This window comes from Mercurialis annua, linkage group LG2 (assembly GCF_937616625.2).
Source record: "Mercurialis annua linkage group LG2, ddMerAnnu1.2, whole genome shotgun sequence".
Classification (NCBI taxonomy): Eukaryota; Viridiplantae; Streptophyta; class Magnoliopsida; order Malpighiales; family Euphorbiaceae; genus Mercurialis; species Mercurialis annua.
The window spans coordinates 32627031-32647442 of record NC_065571.1 but is presented as its reverse complement, the minus strand read 5'-3'; positions in this window follow the sequence as shown (position 1 = coordinate 32647442).

Below are 20412 nucleotides of genomic sequence, written 5' to 3'. Positions count from 1 at the left end.
AAAAGTTTCCCCATTTTAGCGATTTAAGACAAAGTTTAATATGTTACGAAACAAATCCAAACATTTCACATATTTTAGCGATTTAAGCCAAATGCTTACAAACGTTACGAATCAAATCCAAACGTTCACCTATTTAGCGATTTAATCCAAATGTTTACAAACATTACGAAACAAAACCGAACGTTTCACATTTTTAGCGATTTAAGCCAAACGTTTACAAACGTTACATAACAAATCTAAACGTTTCCCCTTTTTAGCGATCTTTGCCAAACGTTTGGATTTCGTAACGTTTGTAAACATGGCTTAAATCGCTAAAAAGGTGAAACGTTTGACCTTTTTTTCTATTTAGCGATATAAACCAAACGTTTAACCTTTTTATAAATTTAAGACGAACGTTTACAAACGTTACGAAACAAAACCAAACGTTTCCGCTTTTTAGCGATTTAAGCCAAAACGTTTACAAATGTTACGAAACAAATCCAAACGTTTCATCTTTTTAGTGATTTAAGACAAACGTTTACAAACGTTACAAAACAAAACCAAACGTTTCACCTTTTTAGCGTTTTAAGCAAAACGTTTATTAACGTTACAAAACAAATCCAAACGTTTCACATTTTTAGAAATTTAAGCCAAACGTCTACAAACATTACCGAAAAAAACCAAACTGTTAAAACTTTACGAAACAAATCCAAACGTTTCATATTTTTAGCGATTTAAGCCAAACGTTTTTCAAACGTTACGAAACAAAGCTAAACGTTTCACCTTTTTAGGGATTTAAACCAACCGTTTACAAAAGTTATGAAACAAAATTACGAAACAAATCCAAAGTTTCACCTTTTTAGATATTTAAGCCAAACGTTTACAAACGTTACGGAACAAATCCAACTGTTTCCCCATTTAAGCGATTTAAGCCAAACGTTTACAAACGTTACGAAACAAATCCAAACGTTTCACCTTTTTAGCAATTTAAGCTAAACATTTAATAGTCCATGCTTTTCACCTTTTTACAAATTAATCAAAACGTTTACAAACGTTACGCAACAAAACCAAACGTTTCAACTTTTTAGCACTTTAAGCCAAACATTTACAAACATTACAAAATAAATCTAAAATTTTTACCCATTATAACGATTGAAGCAAAACGTTTACAAACGTAACGAAACAAATCCGAACGTTTCACCTTTTTTGCGATTGAAATCAAACGTTTACAAACGTTATGGAACAAATCAAAATGTTTCACCTTTTTAGCAATTTAAGCCAAACGTTTAGAAACAAATCCAAGCGTTTCACCAAACATTTAAAAAGTTATGAAACAAATCCAAACGTTTCACCTTTTTAGCGATTTAAGCAAACGTTTACAAATCCAAACGTTTCACCTTTTTACCCATTTAAGCCAAACGTTTACAAACATTACGGAACCAAACCAAACGTTTACAAAGGTTATAAAACAAAACCAAACGTTTCCCCTTTCTAGCGATTTAAGCCAAACGTTTACAAACTTTACGAAACAAATCCAAACAATTACAAACGTTATGAAACAAATCCAAGCGTTTCAACTTTTTAGAAATTTAAGCCAAACGTTTACAAACGTTACGAAACAAATCCAAACGTGTCACCTTTTAGAGAATTAAGCTAAACGTTTAAAACTTTACAAAACAAATCCAAACGTGTAAAATGTTATGAAACAAATCCAAATCCAAACGTTTAAAACGTTACGAAACAAATCCAAACGTAAAAAGATGAAACAATTTGGGGAAACGTTTAAAAACTCTACGAAACAAAACCAAACGTTTCTCATTTTTAGAGATTTAAGCCAAACGTTTTAAACGTTACGGAACGAAACCAAACGGTTAAAACGTTACGAAGAAATTCCAAATCCAAACGTTTAAAACATTACAAAACAAATCCAAACGTGAAAAGGTGAAAGGATTTGGGGAAACGTTTACAAACGTTACGAAACAAAACCAAACGTTTCCCATTTTTAGCGATTTAAGCCACACGTTTTAAACGTTACAAAAGAAAACCTAACGTTTAAAACGTTACGAGAGATCAGAAATTGTTGAAGAAAGAGCAAGATGTTTCTTTGTCCCTTCCAGGCGATCGGAAAATAAAGAAATAGTTAATATATTCAAGATAATAACGTATTTATAAAATACCGTCTCAATTCATCCTATTTCACCAGATCCGGGATGTGATATGGTTCTGAAGGATGAACCGGATATGGGGAGTTCCAATAAGATTTCTTTCTTGAACAAAAATCCATTTTTTAATTTATTTCATCTATTCCATGATCGGAACGGGGCGGGGGGATACACGTTACACCGCGATTTTGAATCAGAAGAGAGATTTCAAGAAATGGCGGATCTATTCCTTCTATCAATAAACGAGCCGGATCTGGTGTATCATAAGGGATTTACCTTTTTTATTAGTTCCTACGGATTGGATCAAAAACAATTCTTGAAAAGATGAAACAATTTGGGGAAAAGTTTAAAAACGTTACGAAACAAAACCAAACGTTTCTCATTTTTAGAGATTTAAGCCAAACATTTTAAACGTTACGAAACGAAACCAAACAGTTAAAACGTTACGAAGAAATTCCAAATCCAAACGTTTAAAACATTACAAAACAAATCCAAACGTGAAAAGGTGAAACGATTTGGGGAAACGTCTACAAACGTTACGAAACAAAACTAAACGTTTCCCATTTTTAGCGATTTAAGCCACACGTTTTAAACGTTCCAAAACAAAACCTAACGTTTAAAACGTTACGAAACAAATCCAAACGTTTTCCCATTTTAGCGATTGAAGCTTAACGTTTATAAACGTAATGAAACAAATCCAAACGTTTCACCTTTTTAGCAATTGAAGCCAAACGTTTACAAACGTTACGAAACAAAAGCAAACGTGTCATCTTGTTAGCGATTTAAGCCAAACGTTTGAAACGTTAGAAAACAAATCCAAACGTTTAACATTTTTAGCTATTTAAGCCAAACGTTTACAAACGTTACGTAACAAATCCAAACGTTTCACCTATTTAGCAATCTAAGCCAAACGTTTATAAACGTTACGAAACAAATCCAAGCGTTCCACCTCTTTAGCAATTTAAGCCAAACGTTTACAAACATTACAAAACAAAACCAAATGTTTCACATTTTTAGCGATTTAAGCCAAACGTTTACAAACCTTACGAAAAAAATCTAAACTTTTCACCTTTTTAGCAATTTAGCCAAACATTTACAAACGTTACGAAACAAATCCAAACGTTTCCCCATTTTAGCGATTTAAGCCAAACGTTTAAAATGTCACGAAGCAAATCCAAACGTTTCCCATTTTTAGAGGTTTAAGCCAAACGTTTTAAACGTTACGAAACGAAACCAAACGGTTAAAACATTACGAAGCAAATCCAAATCCAAACGTTTAAAACATTACAAAACAAATCCAAACATGAAAAGGTGAAACGATTTGGGGAAACGTTTACAAACGTTACGAAACAAAACCAAACGTTTCCCATTTGTAGCGATTTAAGCCACACGTTTTAAAAGTTACAAAAGAAAACCTATCGTTTAAAACGTTATGAAACAAATCCAAACGTTACCCCATTTTAGCGATTGAAGCTTGTAATACCCCAACATATATAAGTATTTAATTGGACTATGTGTCCAGTTCTGATTCGCCAGGGTGGCGATATCGGAAATAATTTCAAAGAAATCAAAGTAAATAAGTCTTTAGTAGGTCAGTCTGGAGAAAGTAATTATGCAGAATTTAGCATCATATTCCAATTCTAAAGTTGAAATTTTAATTAAAAGGAAAAATGTCAAGAAAAGTCCCAAGCTAGAGTTCAGGGACTAAAGTGGTACATTAACCAGTTAAGTCCCGAAAAGGGAAATTTTTTTGCCAAGGTCCGCGAAATGTTTTATAATATATGTGGTAAAAGTTTCGGGTCAATGAGAGGCCTTTTAAAATTTGGACGCGGATGCGTTTTGGGCTAAATTGCAGTTTCTGAAAAGTTCAAGGACTAAATTGTAAATTATCTAATTAAGCCTCGAGAATAGCAATTGGAAGATTGTTGACGGAAAGTAATAATCTTTTGTAAGTATTATTTATTTGAATATAAATAATACGTAAGTAATTGAGTTAAAATGAATATTAACCATTTGGTTAAAATAGAAAGTTTAAAAGAGAAATTGTTTAAGTTAAAGAAATAAAGGATTGAAGTGGCAAGTTAACCAGGATATATATATATATATATATATATATATATAACCTTTCCTTATTCATTAGGAAAGAAGAAAGGAATCTCCAAAAGAATGGAGAAATGTATCAGAGACTCGAAAATGTGACGATCGATTACGATACGTCGTGGTTTCGTCGTTTCTCGTCCAAATCGAGCGTTCTTTATATCGATTTGTTCAGAATTTAATTCTCTATCTACCACGAGCATCAAATCGAGGAAATTTGATGGTTTTTGATATTGAAATGATTGGATTAAGGTTATTTCGTTTTAACAAATTAAACGAATCGTAATCGCGTTCTATAATCGTTTTTAATGAAGTTTGAATTGGGATTTGTGTTATATGACGAAGAGGAATGTTGGAATGAATTAAGAGTATCGGAAAACGGCAAAAGCATCCGGAAAACGAATTTTCCGGGGGCTGAATTGGTGTGCAAACGCACACCGTAGTGTGCGGACGCACATAAGGTGTGCGAACGCACGCCTATGTGTGCGAACGCACGCCTATGTGTGCGAACGCACGCCTATGTGTGCGAACGCACACTGGGCCGTGTGTATGACCGGGACCCATCAGTCGCTCGCACAGCCAGCAATTGTACATGTTCGGTCATCTTACCCCGTTTCGACCTAGATTTCCGACTTCAAGTACGTCAGACATTAAAAGTTAACTACGGACCCTGAAAAAGAGAAATTTTGATATCGAACATAACATGTTCACTTAGGGTTTCGAGATATATGGAATCTAAGTTTAAGAATCGATGAATAAGAGATATAACGAATATCTCGACTAAGTATTAGAATACTATTAAAATTAAGAATCGTATTTGAAATACGATTATATTAACCTAAGTTTATAACTTATGGTTTTGATACAAAGTCTACGTTTATGAATTAAACGTACAAGTAATTCGAATAAGTAACTGACTTATCGACGAGCTACTAGACCGACGAGCTGGAATAGCTAAAGGATGAAACGACGCATGGTGCTCGTGTTCATGGGATCTTTATAATAGTATTATTTGGAAAGCGGTCACTGTGATTGTCAAATTTACTTTCGCGTATTATTATTATAAAAGTTATTTTCTTATATTATGAATATTATTATTAAATACATCGTATCTATATAACTTGCTCCTATAGGATATTACTATGTTTGATTGATTTACTTGTATGAATGATGTTTTATTCGTTGCTTTAAACGCATGAACCTAGTATGTGATGCAAAGGAACTAATTATTTGTTGGGCGTCAATAGGCCGTATGATCACCAGTATTGAGTCAGTCTAAAGTGTCTGACTTTGTGATTAAGATTTAATATATTTATGCATGATATGATACGAATATGATAAGAGGGTAAACTCGGTTACGGTGTAACCTGAGCCCCGTATCTAGTGGGTTGGACCCACACTTTGAGATTCGATACGAGTGAGCACTCGGTTACGGTGTAACCTGGAGTACCCGTATCTAGTGAGTTGGACTTACACTTTTAAATTAAAAATGTATGCTGTTTACTTATATCATTAATTTACATATGTATTTAGCATATGATGTTATATTTTGATAATACCATTAGTAACTTGCAAACTCACTCAGTATTTTCCCAAATACTGACCCCTCACTCTGATGTTTGCAGGTAGAAGGAGTCGGATCAGACAAACCATCTCCATTGTGACAGAAGTCGTTGGACTTGCACAAGTATGAATTCCTAGAGCTGCAGTAGTCAGTAGGCGTCAATAGAAGACATTGTGAAGTGGTTATAAATAACTTATTTTCACTGTAAACTCTGATATGACATTTTAATATCTATAAATGTATTATCTAAAAGAGTTTTTCTGAAAATGTTTTGTATATAATATTATACTTTTAAATGCGAAAAATTATTAGTGGTTTTAGGCTTGCTACGGGTTTCGGAGCTACCACTCCCATTCCCTAGCGCCTGTCTCGGCTCAATAATTTGGGTCGTGACAATTGTGGTATCAGAGCAGTTGGTCCAGTTACCTCTGCTAAGATGCGTTTGTCGGTTAAGTAATCTAGGAACTACTGCAGCTATAGAGTTGAGCTTTATCTGATCCCAGTCGTCTACGTAAAATGTTTTGTGATAAGTATAATAGATTGACTTGCGAAATGTTTGTTTGCTTTTCGTGACACGTATATACGGGATATATACGTATTATTTTGTTTTCGATAAGATGTGCTTGTATGATATGAGATTGATTTGTGTGAGTTGAATCAGATACATCGGTTGGCTTCGCTATCGATGTCAGGCGTATAAGGTACATCGGTTGGCTTCGCTATCGATGTCAGGCATATAGGGTACATCGGTTGGCTTCGCTATCGAAGTCAGGCATATAGAGTACATCGGTTGGCTTCGCTATCGATGTCAGGCAGATGAGATTAAGTATGATAGTTATGAAATGAAAAATCATGAATAGAATATATTGATATGATTGCTATTTGATGATATATATGTATGTGTGTTTAGCATCAGATAACGTGAGAAATGTTATTGGATTCGATCGATCAAAATTTCAGAAAGAGTATGAAGAAGAAATGCAAAGTTACAGAAGTGGAAGAACTTGCTAGACACAGAGTTAAAGGTCTAGAGAACTTACAGAACATGAATTTTATAACTTTTAAAAGTTATTTGTTTAACGATTCCGAAAGCATAATTGTCCCTAGACCCGATACAGAAATACATGATCGCCACGACATTGATAGAAATGCATCACTACATACATCAATACATGCATTAATAGGACATGCATCACATGCATTATGTTCAGACGAAGAGGTGAGATGTGGAAACTCATTGGGGGTGAGAGACGGCATCACCCTAGTGCATAATTTTGCTAAGATTTAAATGCAATTTTCAAATGATTCGTTTTATTTGAAAGAGTTTTCAAGAGTTTTGTTTTTAGTGTACGTATACCTAGACCAGAACTCTGTGACGGAAGTGAAGTTCTCGCGAGCAAGCTGCGGTCAAGGCTACGAGGCGAATGAATACGTATAACTGTGAGAACATATGATTTATGCCTCTAGTTAATGAACTTAGCCCTAATTAAATAGACTAGTATACAGCTAAAATAGTAGAGATGCTCGAATAGTAAAGCATATCCGATTAATAACGTATAGAACATGTATGTTATGTTTTAATACTCTTGATGTTTGATTAAGTCCATGTGAGCGGAATGCTCGCAAGACTTAAGTTACGATATGTAATCAAAGAAATCTAGGGGACACCGCTTTTCTTGAATCCAGTTAACATAGATGCTTATTGCTACGATTGTAATATGCGTATAACATATACAATGCGAGTATAAATTTTGATAATTTGCTAAGTCTACGATGAGTCAGAACACTCGGAAGACTAGCAATAAGAAATGTAATCATATAAGGCCAAAAGGAAGGAGATGTTCCTAAAGTCCAACTTACGTGGAAAGCGGTTAGTTGTGATGATTAGTAGGTGTTATATTTTAAGGAAGTTATCAGTATTCCTTTATATAAACGCTATACTATGAACAAAGAATTGCGCGAACACGCGCCGTTACACAGCAAGTGTATGAGGCGTGAGAAGAAGATCGAGGTAACAGAAGCGAATGCAACCTAGTCCATTTGACCAGTAAAGGCCAAAAACGAGATGAAGATCAATGGAAACCTAGCAAGATAAGGTGGGAATATACAGGCATTGGGAGTGCCGCAGTAATCCTACGTCATTATGAATCAGTTAGCCGTAAAAGAAACTGATATAAGAAATTGTGTACCAATAATAGGACGATGGATACAAAGACAATATTAACGTGAAGAAAGGAACACCAATAAAGGTTTGATAGTGATATACGAAGTTAAGACTAAAGGAGTTTGACGGATCAAGCGGTATGCTAAATCCTCTAAGAGAAGTAAAATAAGATGTTCGTATACATCGAGCGAATGAAGGACAAATAGTATTGTTGATTAAGATGTGATGGAAGGTTTAAACCCATGATTAGTTTGACAAGAAATTAGAGTAGTGATAGATCAGATAGCATGAATTAAGTTTGTGACCCGACTTGGGGAATTCTTTCTACCATTAGTTCCGGTTAAGGATAATCGGGAAAGATCAAGATACTTAGATCAGAAGATATGACGAAAATGAATAATTGAAGTATACAATAAGAAAGATCGAGAGATGAACGACAAGAACTGCAGTCGATGGACTAAGAGTCGAAATTTCCATCTCAAGGTTTCGATTATAAAGCAAAATAGTAGGCTGAAAAAGGTACAAATGTAATGGATGCTTGTGAAGTGCTAAACCTTAGACTTCAAGTTAGATCAAATAAAGAGTAATGTGATCGATATAGAAGACTGATTATGATCCTCAAAGGATTAAGATGTGTCAGACACGATCAAACTTGTTTGATATTTTCCCAGAAAAAGATATTCAGGAAGAGAACTTCGGGAAAGAAGAGTATCAGACGAGTCCGATGTCGAGAAGTACCGGAGTGATGTATTTCTGATTCAGTGTACGGAAATATCGCAATTTGAGTGAGGGTACAGAGATAGCCAATGGTCAGGCATAAGTGGCTTTGAATCAAGTTGGGAAGCAAATGTGCTCCTTTTCATGAGGAATGCTACCAGTGGGACTGTATTCCACTGACTTTCTACGTATGGTCGAGGGAATGCCAAAGGTACATGACTGTATGATAAAGTAATCAGAGTTAACGAAAGTACGGATAACCTGCGTATGACGCAATGAACTCGATAAGAATGATCAAAGAAAAAGGAAAAGAGAAAAGTCATGTAAAGAGTTTACAAGGAGATTAGAGAAATGGAAATCTATGTAGTCGCAGACATATAGAAACAAAGAAAGAGGAAGAGGAAAGGGACATATGATCGAATCCACTGACATTTAAAATGTCAGTAAAGGTACAATAGTACAATATGTAGGTAATCGAGAGTGCACTACGTCGATAATTCAGGCAAAAAGGGACTACTACCCATTGTTTAATTGGTGATCGACGTTCAGAGTGCTGAAACAAGAAATATCATCATAGGATCGGCTTCACAAACGGCCACGATGACAGTACGAATATGATAAAACGATACGTATGCAATTGAGAACGTACCATATCGGAAAGTTTAGACAAAGAAGGCCACAACTCTCTATAATGATCGATGTTGTGGATATTAAAAGCAAGTAATCCACAATATACAAGATGCACTAAGGAGGAATATAAAGAATGCAATAAAACATAATTAAGAGACACGATAAGAGCATGAACAGGAAACGCAAGAAAAATACCATAGGATCATAGCATTTAGACTATGAATCCTATTGGTTGATAAAGGACAAGGAGTCAAAGAAAAATTACAAAGAAGTACATTTACAATATGGATAAAGATAGAAATAACAAGTGGAATAGCAAGATCGTGGATAGTAATGGGAAGTAAGCTTAACACTACATGGTAATAAAGAGGAATGACTTGGAAGCTAAAAGCCAAACTAAGATTGAGAATTGGAAAAAGATACAGCTAAGAAAGAGTTGGATTATGGCGATAAATACTAAAAGCATTTTTGGATGTCAAGAAGAAAACAGAGAAAAGAAAAGCGTAAATGAAACGAGAGAGGATGATGAATAGAAAGATTAAACATGAAGAAATAAACGACATTACCAGAGGACATTCTGATGTAAGTAAATAGTTGGAAGAGGATTAAGATCCTCATTGGTCACACGCTGTCTTATTAAAATAAGAAGTCAGCGACCAATATGAAAATCCTATCTGATTGAAAATCAGATTGATGAAATAGATTGGTGTAAAGTAAGAAGGAACAAGAAGTTTCAAGAATAGCGCGTTACGCCAAAGGAAAGGAAGTAGGTCAATAAACATACGAGATACGTATTGACACAAGAAGTTAGGCAAGTAAATCCTACAAGGAATATAAATAAAGACCTTATAAGGATACGTCATGAAGATTCACCTCATGGAAGAATCTTCATACGAAAAGAGAAGTAGCGAGACAAAAGAGGATAGCGAACAAAGGAATAAGTTCCTAGCACTACGATGAATAACAATCAGACGACAACAACATTAAAACAAAAGGAACTACGTAAGTAGAGAAGCATGAGTTAATTGAGTATTCACGTCACCCAACAAGGAATGATGATAGGATCAGGCGTATTGAATAAAAGTAAAGGATCAAGAACAAAGAATCGTAAGTACAGATAAATACGACTAATGTCGTCATAAAAAAGAAATATCGAGTGACAAGGATTATCGTCCTTAGTGATAAAGTATCGCTAGAATGAATTATCTTAGATATCAGTAAGGAACTGAAAGTTCAAAGAGAAGAAATCAAAAGTAAGGTTGTCAGTGATAACTGACATCAAAGTGCAAAAAAGTACAGGAATTGGAATGACGATTTCTTGCGCTGACCAGTGATAAAAGACGAATACGGTATCCCTACTAGATGTAAAGGGGATTAATGTAAGAAAAATATATGAAAATTCGAGGACGAATTTTTATAAGGGGGAAGAATGTAATACCCCAAAATATTTAAGTATTTAATTGGACCATGTGTCCAGTTCCGATTCGCCAAGGTGGCGATATCGGAAATAATTTCAAAGAAATCAAAGTAAATAAGTCTTTAGTAGGTCGGTCTGGAGAAAGTAATTATGCAGAATTTAGCATCATATTCCAATTCTAAAGTCGAAATTTTAATTAAAAGGAAAAATGTCAAGAGAAGTCCCAAGCTAGAGTTCAGGGACTAAAGTGATACTTTAACAAGTTAAGTCCCGAAAAGGGAAATTATTTCGCCAAGGTCCGTGAAATGTTTTATAATATATGTGGTAAAAGTTTCGGGTCAATCGGAGGCCTTTTAAAATTTGGACGCAGATGTGTTTTGGGCTAAATTGCAATGTTTGAAAAGTTCAAGGACCAAATTATAATTTAGCCAATTAAGCCTCGAGAATAGCAATTGGAAGATTGTTGACGGAAAGTAATAATCTTGTGTAAGTATTATTTATTTAAATATAAATAATACGTAAGTAATTAAGTTAAAGTGAATATTAACCATTTGGTTAAAATAGAAAGTTGAAAAGAGAAATGGTTTAAGTTAAAGAATTAAAGGATAGAAGTGGAAAATTAACCAGAATATATATATAACATTTCCTTATTCATAAGGAAAGAAGAAAGGAATGTCCAGAAGAATGGATAAATGTATTAGAGAAGAGAAAATGTGACGATCGATTACGATCCGCCGCGGTTTTGCCGTTTCTCGTCCAAATCGAGCGTTCTTTATATCGATTTGTTCAGAATTAAATTCTCTATCTACCACGAGCATCAAATCGAGGTAATTTGATGGTTTTTGATATTTAAATGATTGGATTAGGGTTATTTCGTTTTAACGAATTAAACGAATCGTAATCGCGTTCTATAATCGTTTTTAATGAAGTTTGAATTGCGATTTGTGTTATATGACGAAGAGGCATGTTGGAATGAAATAGGAGTATCGAAAAACGGCGAAAGCACCCGGAAAACAACTGTTTCGGGGGCTGAATTGGTGTGCGAACGCACAACTGCTGGTGTGTGAACGCACACTGGGCTGTGCGTATGCACGGGACCCTTCGGGCACTCGTACAGCCAGCAATTGTACCTGTTGGGGCATCTTACCCCGTTTCGACCTAGATTTTCGACTTCATGTACGTCGGACATTAAAAGTGAACTACAGACCCTGAAAAAGAGAAATTCGGATATCGAACATAACTTGTTCGATTACGGTTTCGAGATATAAGGAACCTAAGTTTAAGAATCGATGAATAAGAGATATAACGAATATCTCGACTAAGTATTAGAATACTATTAAAATTAAGAATCGTATTTAAAATACGATTATATTAACCTAAGTTTATAACTTAGGGTTTTGATACTAAGTCTACGTTTATGAATTAAACGTACAGGTAATTCGAATAAGTACCTGGCTTATCGACGAGCTACTAGACCGACGAGCTGGAATAGCTAAAGGATCAAACGACGCATGGAGCTCGTGTTCATGGGATCTTTATAATAGTATTATTTGGAAAGTGGTCACTGTGAGCGGCAAATATACTTTCGCGTATTATCATTATAAAAGTTATTTTCTTATATTATGATTATTATTATTAAATACATCATATCTATGTAACTTGCTCGTATAGGATATTACTATGTTTGATTTATTCGCTTGTACAAATGATGTTTTATTCGTTGCTTTAAACGCATGAACCTAGTTTGTTGGGCGTCATTAGGCTGTGTGATTACCAGTATTGAGCCAGTCTAAAGTGTCTGACTTTATGATTAAGATTTAATATATTTATGCATGATATGATACGAATACGATACGAGGGTGAACTCGGTTACGGTGTAACCTGAGCCCCGTATCTAGTGGGTTGGACGCACTAGTGAGTTGGACTCACACTTTGAGATTTGATACGAGTGAGCACTTGGTTACGGTGTATCCTGGAGTCCCCGTATCTAGTGAGTTGGACTCACACTAATTAAAAATGTATGTTATTTACTTATATCATTAATTTACATACGTATTAAGCATATGATGCTATATTTTGATAATACCATTTGTAACTTGCAAACTCACTCATTATTTTCCCAAATACTGACCCCTCACTCTGATGTTTGCAGGTAGTCGAAGTCGGATCAGACAAACCATCTCCATTGAGCAAGAAGTCATTAGACTTGCACAAGTATAAATTCCTAGAGTTGCAGTAGTCAGTAGGCGTTAATTGAAGACATTGTGAATTGGTTATAAATAATTGATTTTCACTGTAAACTCTGATATGATATTTTAATATCTATAAATGTATTATCTAAAAGAGTTTCTCTGAAAATGATTTATATATAATATTATACTTTTAAATGCAAAAAATTATTAGAGGTTTTAGGCTTGCTACGGGTTCCGGAGCTACCACTCCCATTCCCTTGCGCCGGTCTCGTCACAATAATTTGGGTCGTGATAAAGCTGAACGTTTACAAACGTAACGAAACAAATCCAAACGTTTCCCCTTTTTAGCGATTGAAGCCAAACGTTTACAAACGTTACGAAACAAAAACAAATGTGTCATCTTGTTAGCGATTTAAGCCAAACATTTAAAACGTTACAAAACAAATCCGAACGTTTCCCCTTTTTAGCTATTTAAGCCAAACGTATACAAACGTTACGTAGTAAATCCAAACGTTTTACCTATTTAGCGATTTAAGCCAAACATTTATAAATGTTACGAAACATATCCAAGCGTTTCACCTTTTTAGCAATTTAAGCCAAACGTTTACAAATGTTACAAAACAAAACCAAACGTTTCGCATTTTTAGCGATTTAAGCCAAACGTTTACAAATGTTACCGAAAAAATCCAAAATTTTCACCTTTTTAGCGATTTAGCCAAACATTTACAAACGTTACGAAACAAATCTAAATGTTTCCCCATTTTAGCGATTTAAACCAAACGTCTAAAACGTTACGAAACAAATCCAAACGTTTCACCTTTTTAGCGATTTAAGCCAAACGTTACGAAACAAATCCAAAAGTTTCACCTTTTTAGCGATTTAAGCCAAACAACTACAAACGTTATGAAACAAATACAAGCGTTTCACTTTTTTAGGAATTTAAGCCAAATGTTTACAAACGTTACAAAACAAATCCAAACATTTCACCTTTTTAGCGATTTATGCCAAACGTATACAAACGTTACGAAACAAATCCAATCGTTTCACCTTTTTAGCGATTTAATCCAAACGTTTACAAACGTTACGAAACAAATCCAAATGTTTCACCTTTTTAGCGATTTAAGCCAAACGTTTACAAACGTTATGAAACAAAACCAAACGTTTCACCTTTTTAGCGATTTAAGCCAAACGTTTATAAACATCACAAACCTAATCTAAATGTTTCACATTATTAGAAATTTAAGCCAAACGTTTTTGTTACGAAACAAACCCAAACGTTCCCCCATTTTAGCAATTTAAGCCAAACATTTACAAATGTTATGAAACAAATCGAAACGTTTCACATTTTTAGCGATTAAAGCCAAACATTTACAAACGTTACAAAATAAAACCAAATGTTTCACCGTTTTAGCGATTTAAGCCAAACGTTTACAAACGTTACGAAAAAAATACAAGCGTTTAACCTTTTCCGTGATTTAAGCCAAATGTTTACAAACATTAGGAAACAAATCCAAATGTTTCACATTTTTAGCGATTTAAGCCAAACGTTTACAAACATTACAAAACAAATCCAAACGTTTCCCCATTTTAGCAATATATGACAAACATTTAAAACGTTACGAAATAAATTCAAACGTTTCTAGCGATTTAAGCCAAACATTTACAAACGTTGCGAAATAAATCCAAATGTTTCACCTTTTTAGGAAATTAAGTCAAACGTTTCAAACATTACGAAACAATCCAAACATTTCACCTTTTTAGAGATTTAAGCCAAACGTATACAAACGTTACGAAACAAATCCAAATGTTTCACCTTTTTAGCTATTTAAGCCAAACGTTTACAAACGTTACGAAACAAATCAAAACGTTTCAGTTTAAGCCAAAGGTTTGCAACCGTCATGAAACAAATCCAAACGTTTCCTAGTTTTAGCGATTTAAGCCAAACGTTTATAAACGTTACGACTTAAATCGCTTAAAAGGTGAAACTTTTGGATTTGTTTCGTAAGGCTTTAAATGTTTGGTTTTGTTTCATAACCTTACAAAATGAAAAGTTTCACCTTTTTGGCGATTTAAGCCAAACGTTTACAAATGTTACGAAACAAATCCAAACATTTCACTTTATTAGCAATTTAAGCCAAATGATTACGACCGTTAAGAAACAAATCCAAACGTTTCACCTTTTTAATAATTTAAGCCAAACGTTTACAAACGTTACGAAACAAATCCAAGCGTTTCACCTTTTTAGCAATTTAAGCCAAACATTTACAAATCCAAACTTTTCACATTTTTAGCAATTTAAGCCAAACCTTTACAAATGTTACGAAACAAATCCAAATGTTTCACATTTTTAGCGATTTAAGCCAACCGTTTACAAACGTTACGAAACAAATCCAAACGTTTCCTCGTTTTAGAAATTTAAGCCTATCGTTTAGAAACGTTATGAAACAAATCCAAATGTTTCACCTTTTTAGCAATTTAAACCGAACGTTTACAAAAGTTACGAAATAAATCCAAACGTGTCACCTTGTTTAGAGATTTAAACCAAACGTTTAACCTTTTTAGCGATTTAAGCCGAACATTTACAAACGATACGAAGCAAAACCAAACGTTTCACATTTTTAGCGATTTATGCCAATCGTTTACAAATGTTACGAAACAAATCCAAACGTTTAAAACATTACGAAACAAATCCAAGCGTTTAACCTTTTTAGCAATTTAATCCGAACGTTTATAAACGTTACGAAACAAAACCACACGTTCCTCCTCTATAGCTATTTAAGTCAAACGTTTACAAACGCTACGAAAAAAATCTAAGTGTTTCACCTTTTTAGTAAATTAAGCCAAGCGTTTATAATTGTTACGAAATAAATCCAAACGTTTCACCTTTTGTAGCGATTAAAGCCAAACGTTTACAAACGTTAAAAAACAAATCCAAACGTTTCAACCTTTTATCGATTTAAGCCAAACGTTTACAAACGTTACAAAACAAATCCAAACGTTCCACCTTTTTAGCGATTTAAGCCAAACGTTTACAAACATTACGAAACAAATAAAAACGTTTCACCTTTGTATAGATTTAAGCCAAACGTTTACAAATGTTACGAAAAAACCAAACGTTTCACCTTTTTAGCGATATAAGCCGGATGTTTACAAACGTTACGGAACAACACGAAACGTTTGAAACGTTATGAAACAAATCCAAACGTTTCACATTTTTAGCAATTTAAGCGAAACGTTTTACAAATGTTACTAAATAAAGCCAAACATTTACAAGCGTTACATAACAAATCCAAGCGTTACATAACAAATCCAAGCGTTTCACCTTTTTAGAAATTTAAGCCAAACGTTAATAAACGTTACAAAACAAATCAAACTTTTTCACCTTTTTAGCGATTTAAGCCAAACGTTTACAAACGTTACAAAACAAATCCAAATGTTTCACCTTTTTAGCGATTTAAGCCAAACGTTTACAAACGTTACGAAACGAATCCAAACGTTTTACCTTTTTATCGATTTTAGACAAACGTTTACAAACGCTACGAAACAAAACAAAACGTTTCACATTTTTAGCCATTTAGGCCAAACGTTTGTTACGAAACAAATCCAAACGTTCCCCCATTTCAGCAATTTAATCCAAACATTTACAAATGTTACGAAACAAATCCTAACGTATCACATTTTTAGAGATATAAGCGAAACATTTACAAATATTACAAAACAAAACCAAACGTTTCACCTTTTTAGCGATTTAAGCTAAACGTTTACAAACGTTATGAAACAAATCCAAGCGTTTCTCCTTTATATCAATTTAAGCCAAACGTTTACAAACATTACGAAATAAATCCAAACGTTTCGCATTATTAGCGATTTAAGCCAAACATTTACAAACGTTGCAAAACAAATCCAAAAGTTTCCCCATTTTAGCAATTTAAGCCAAACGTTTAAAATGTTACAAAACAAATCCAAACTTTTCTAGCGATTTAAGCCAAACGTTTACAAACGTTACGAAACAAATCCAAATGTTTCACCTTTTTAGCGATTTAAGCCAAACGTTTGCAAACGTTAGGAAACAAATCCAAACATTTCACCTTTTTAGCGATTTAAGCCAAACGTTTACAAACGCTATGAAACAAATCAAAGCGTTTCACCTTTTTAGCAATTAAAGCAAAACATTTACAAACGTTACGAAACAAATCCAAACGTTTCACCTTTTTAGCTATTTAAGCCAAACGTTTAGTAACGTTACGAAACAAATCCAAAAATTTCCTTGTTTTAGCAATATAAACCTACCGTTTAGAAATGTTACGAAACGTATCCAAACGTTTCAGCTTTTTAGAAATTTGAGCCGAAAATTTACAAACGTTACGAAACAAATCCAATCGTGTCACCTTTTTAGCGATTTAAGCCAAATTTTTAACCTTTTTAGCGATTTAAGCCGAATATTTACAAACATTACGAAGAAAAACCAAACGTTTCACCTTTTTAGCGATTTATGCTAAACGTTTACAAATGTTACGAAACAAATCCAAACGTTTAAAATATTACCAAAAAAATCCAAACGTTTAACCTTTTTAATAATTTAATCTGAACGTTTACGAACGTTACGACACAAATCCAAACCTTTCACCTTTTATAGCGAATTAAGCTAAACGTTTACAAACGTTACGAAACAAATCCAAACGTTTCACATTTAGCGATTTAAGCCAAACGTTTACAAACGTTACGAAACAAATCCAAATGTTTCACCTTTGTAGCGATTGAAGCCAAACGTTTGCAAACTTTACGGAAAAAAAACCAAACGTTTCACCTTTTTAGCGATTCAAGAAAAATGTTTACAAACGTTACAAAGCAAATCCAAACTTTTCACCTTTTAAGATATTTAAGCCAAACGTTTATTAATATTACGAAACAAATCCAAACATTTCACCTTTTTAGCGATTTAAGCCAAACGTTTACAAACGTTACGAAACAAATCAAAACGTTTCACCTTTTTAGCGATTTAAGCCAAACGTTTATAAACGTTACAAACCTAATCCAAATGTTTCACATTATTAGCAATTTAAGCCAAACGTTTGTTACGAAACAAATCCAAATGTTTAAAATAATACGAAACAAATCCAAACGTTTAAAACATTACGAAACAAATCCAAACGTTTAAACTTTTTAGCAATTTAATCCGAACGTTTACGAACGTTACGAAACAAAACCAAATGTTTCACCTTTATAGTGATTTAAGCCAAATGTTTAAAAATGTTGCGAAACAAATCCAAATGTTTCCCCATTTTAGCGATATAAGCCAAACGTTTTCAAACATTACACTTTTTTAGCGAATTAAACCAAACGTTTACAAACGTTACGAAACAAATCTAAACGTTTCACCTTTTTAGCAATTTAAGCCAAATGTTTATAAACATTACCACACAAATCCAAAAATTTCACCTTTTGTAGCGATTTAAGCCAAACGTTTACAAATGTTACAAAACAAATCCAAACATTTTAACTTTTTAGCGATTTAAGCCAAACGTTTACAAACGTTACGGAACAAATCCAAACGTTTCCCAATTAGCGATTTAAGCCAAACGTTTACAAACGTTACGTAACAAATCCAAACGTTTCACCTTTGTAGCGATTTAAGCCAAACATTTACAAACTTAATGAAAAAAAACCAAACGTTTCACCTTTTTAGCGATTTAAGCAAAATGTTTACAAGCGTTACAAAGAAAATCCAAATTTTCACCTTTTTAGCGATTTAAGCCAAACGTTTACAAACGTTACGAAACAAATCCAAACGTTTCACCTTTTTAGCGGTTTAAGCCAAACGTTTACAAACGTTACGAAACACAACCAAACGTTTCACCTTTTTAGCGATTTAAGGCAAACGTTTATAAATGTTACAAACTTAATCCAAATGTTTCACATTATTAGCAATTTAAGCCAAACGTTTGTTACGAAACAAATCCAAACGTTCCCCCATTATAGCAATTTAAACCAAACATTTACAAATGTTTCGATACAAATCCAAACGTTTCACATTTTTAGCGATTTAAGTCAAACGTTTACAAACATTACAAAACAAAACCAAACGTTTCACCTTTTTAGCGATTTAAGACACACGTTTACACACGTTACGAAACAAATCCAAGCGTTTCACCTTTTTAGCGATTTAAGCCAAACGTTTATAAACATTACGAAACAAATCAAAACGTTTCCAAATTTTAGCGATTTAAGCCAAACGTTTACAAACGTTACAGAACAAATCCAAACGTTTCCCCATTTTACCGATTTAAGCCAAACGTTTAAAACGTTACAAAACAAATAAAAATGTTTCTAGTGATTTAAGCCAAACGTTTACAAACGTTACCAAAAAAATTCAAATGTTTCACCTTTTTAGGGATTTAAGCCAAACGTTTACAAACATTACGAAACAAATCTAAACGTTTCACCTTTTTAGCGATTTAAGCCAAACATTTACAAACGTTATGAAACAAATCCAAGCATTTCACCTTTTTAGCAATTTAAGCCAAACGTTTACAAACGTTACGAAACAAATCCAAACATTTCACATTTTTAGCGATTTAAGCCAAACGTATACAACGTTAAGGAACAAATCCAAACGTTTCACCTTTTTAGCTATTTAAGCCAAACGTTTACAAACGTTACGGAACAAATTTAAACGTTTCAGTTTAAGCCAAACGTGTACAAACGTTATGAAACAAATCCAAACGTTTCCCTTTTTAAGCGATTTAAGTCAAACTTTTATAAACGTTACGACTTAAATCGCTAAAAAGGTGAAACGTTTGGTTTTGTTTCATAACCTTACAAAACGAAACGTTTCACCTTTTTAGCGATTTAAGTCGTAACGTGTATAAAAGTTTGACTTAAATCGCTTAAAAAGGGAAACGTTTGACCTTTTTAGTGATTTAAGCCAAACGTTTATAAACGTATGAAACAAATCCAAGAGTTTCACCTTTTTCGCAATTTAAGCCAAACGTTTACAATTCCAAACTTTTCACCTTTTAGCTATTTAAGCCAAACGTTACGAAACAAATCCAAATGTTTCATCTTTTAAGCAATTTAAGCCAAACATTACGAAAAAAATCCAAACATTTCACATTTTTAGCGATTTAAGCCAAACGTTTACAAACGTTACAAAGCAAATCCAAACTTTTTCCCATTTTAGCGATTTAAGCCAAACGTTTACAAACGTTACGAAACAAATCAAAACGTTTCTAGCAATTTAAGCCAAACGTTTACAAACGTTACGAAACAAATCCAAATGTTTCACCCTTTTAGGGATTTAAGCTAAATGTTTGCAAACGATACGACACAAATCCAAAAATTTCACCTTTTTAGCGATTTAAGCGAAACGTTTACAAACGTTAAGAAACAAATCCAGGCATTTCTCCTTTTTAGCAATTTAAGACAAACAAATACAAACGTTACGAAACAAATCCAAATGTTTCACCTTTTTAGCGATTTAAGAAACAAAT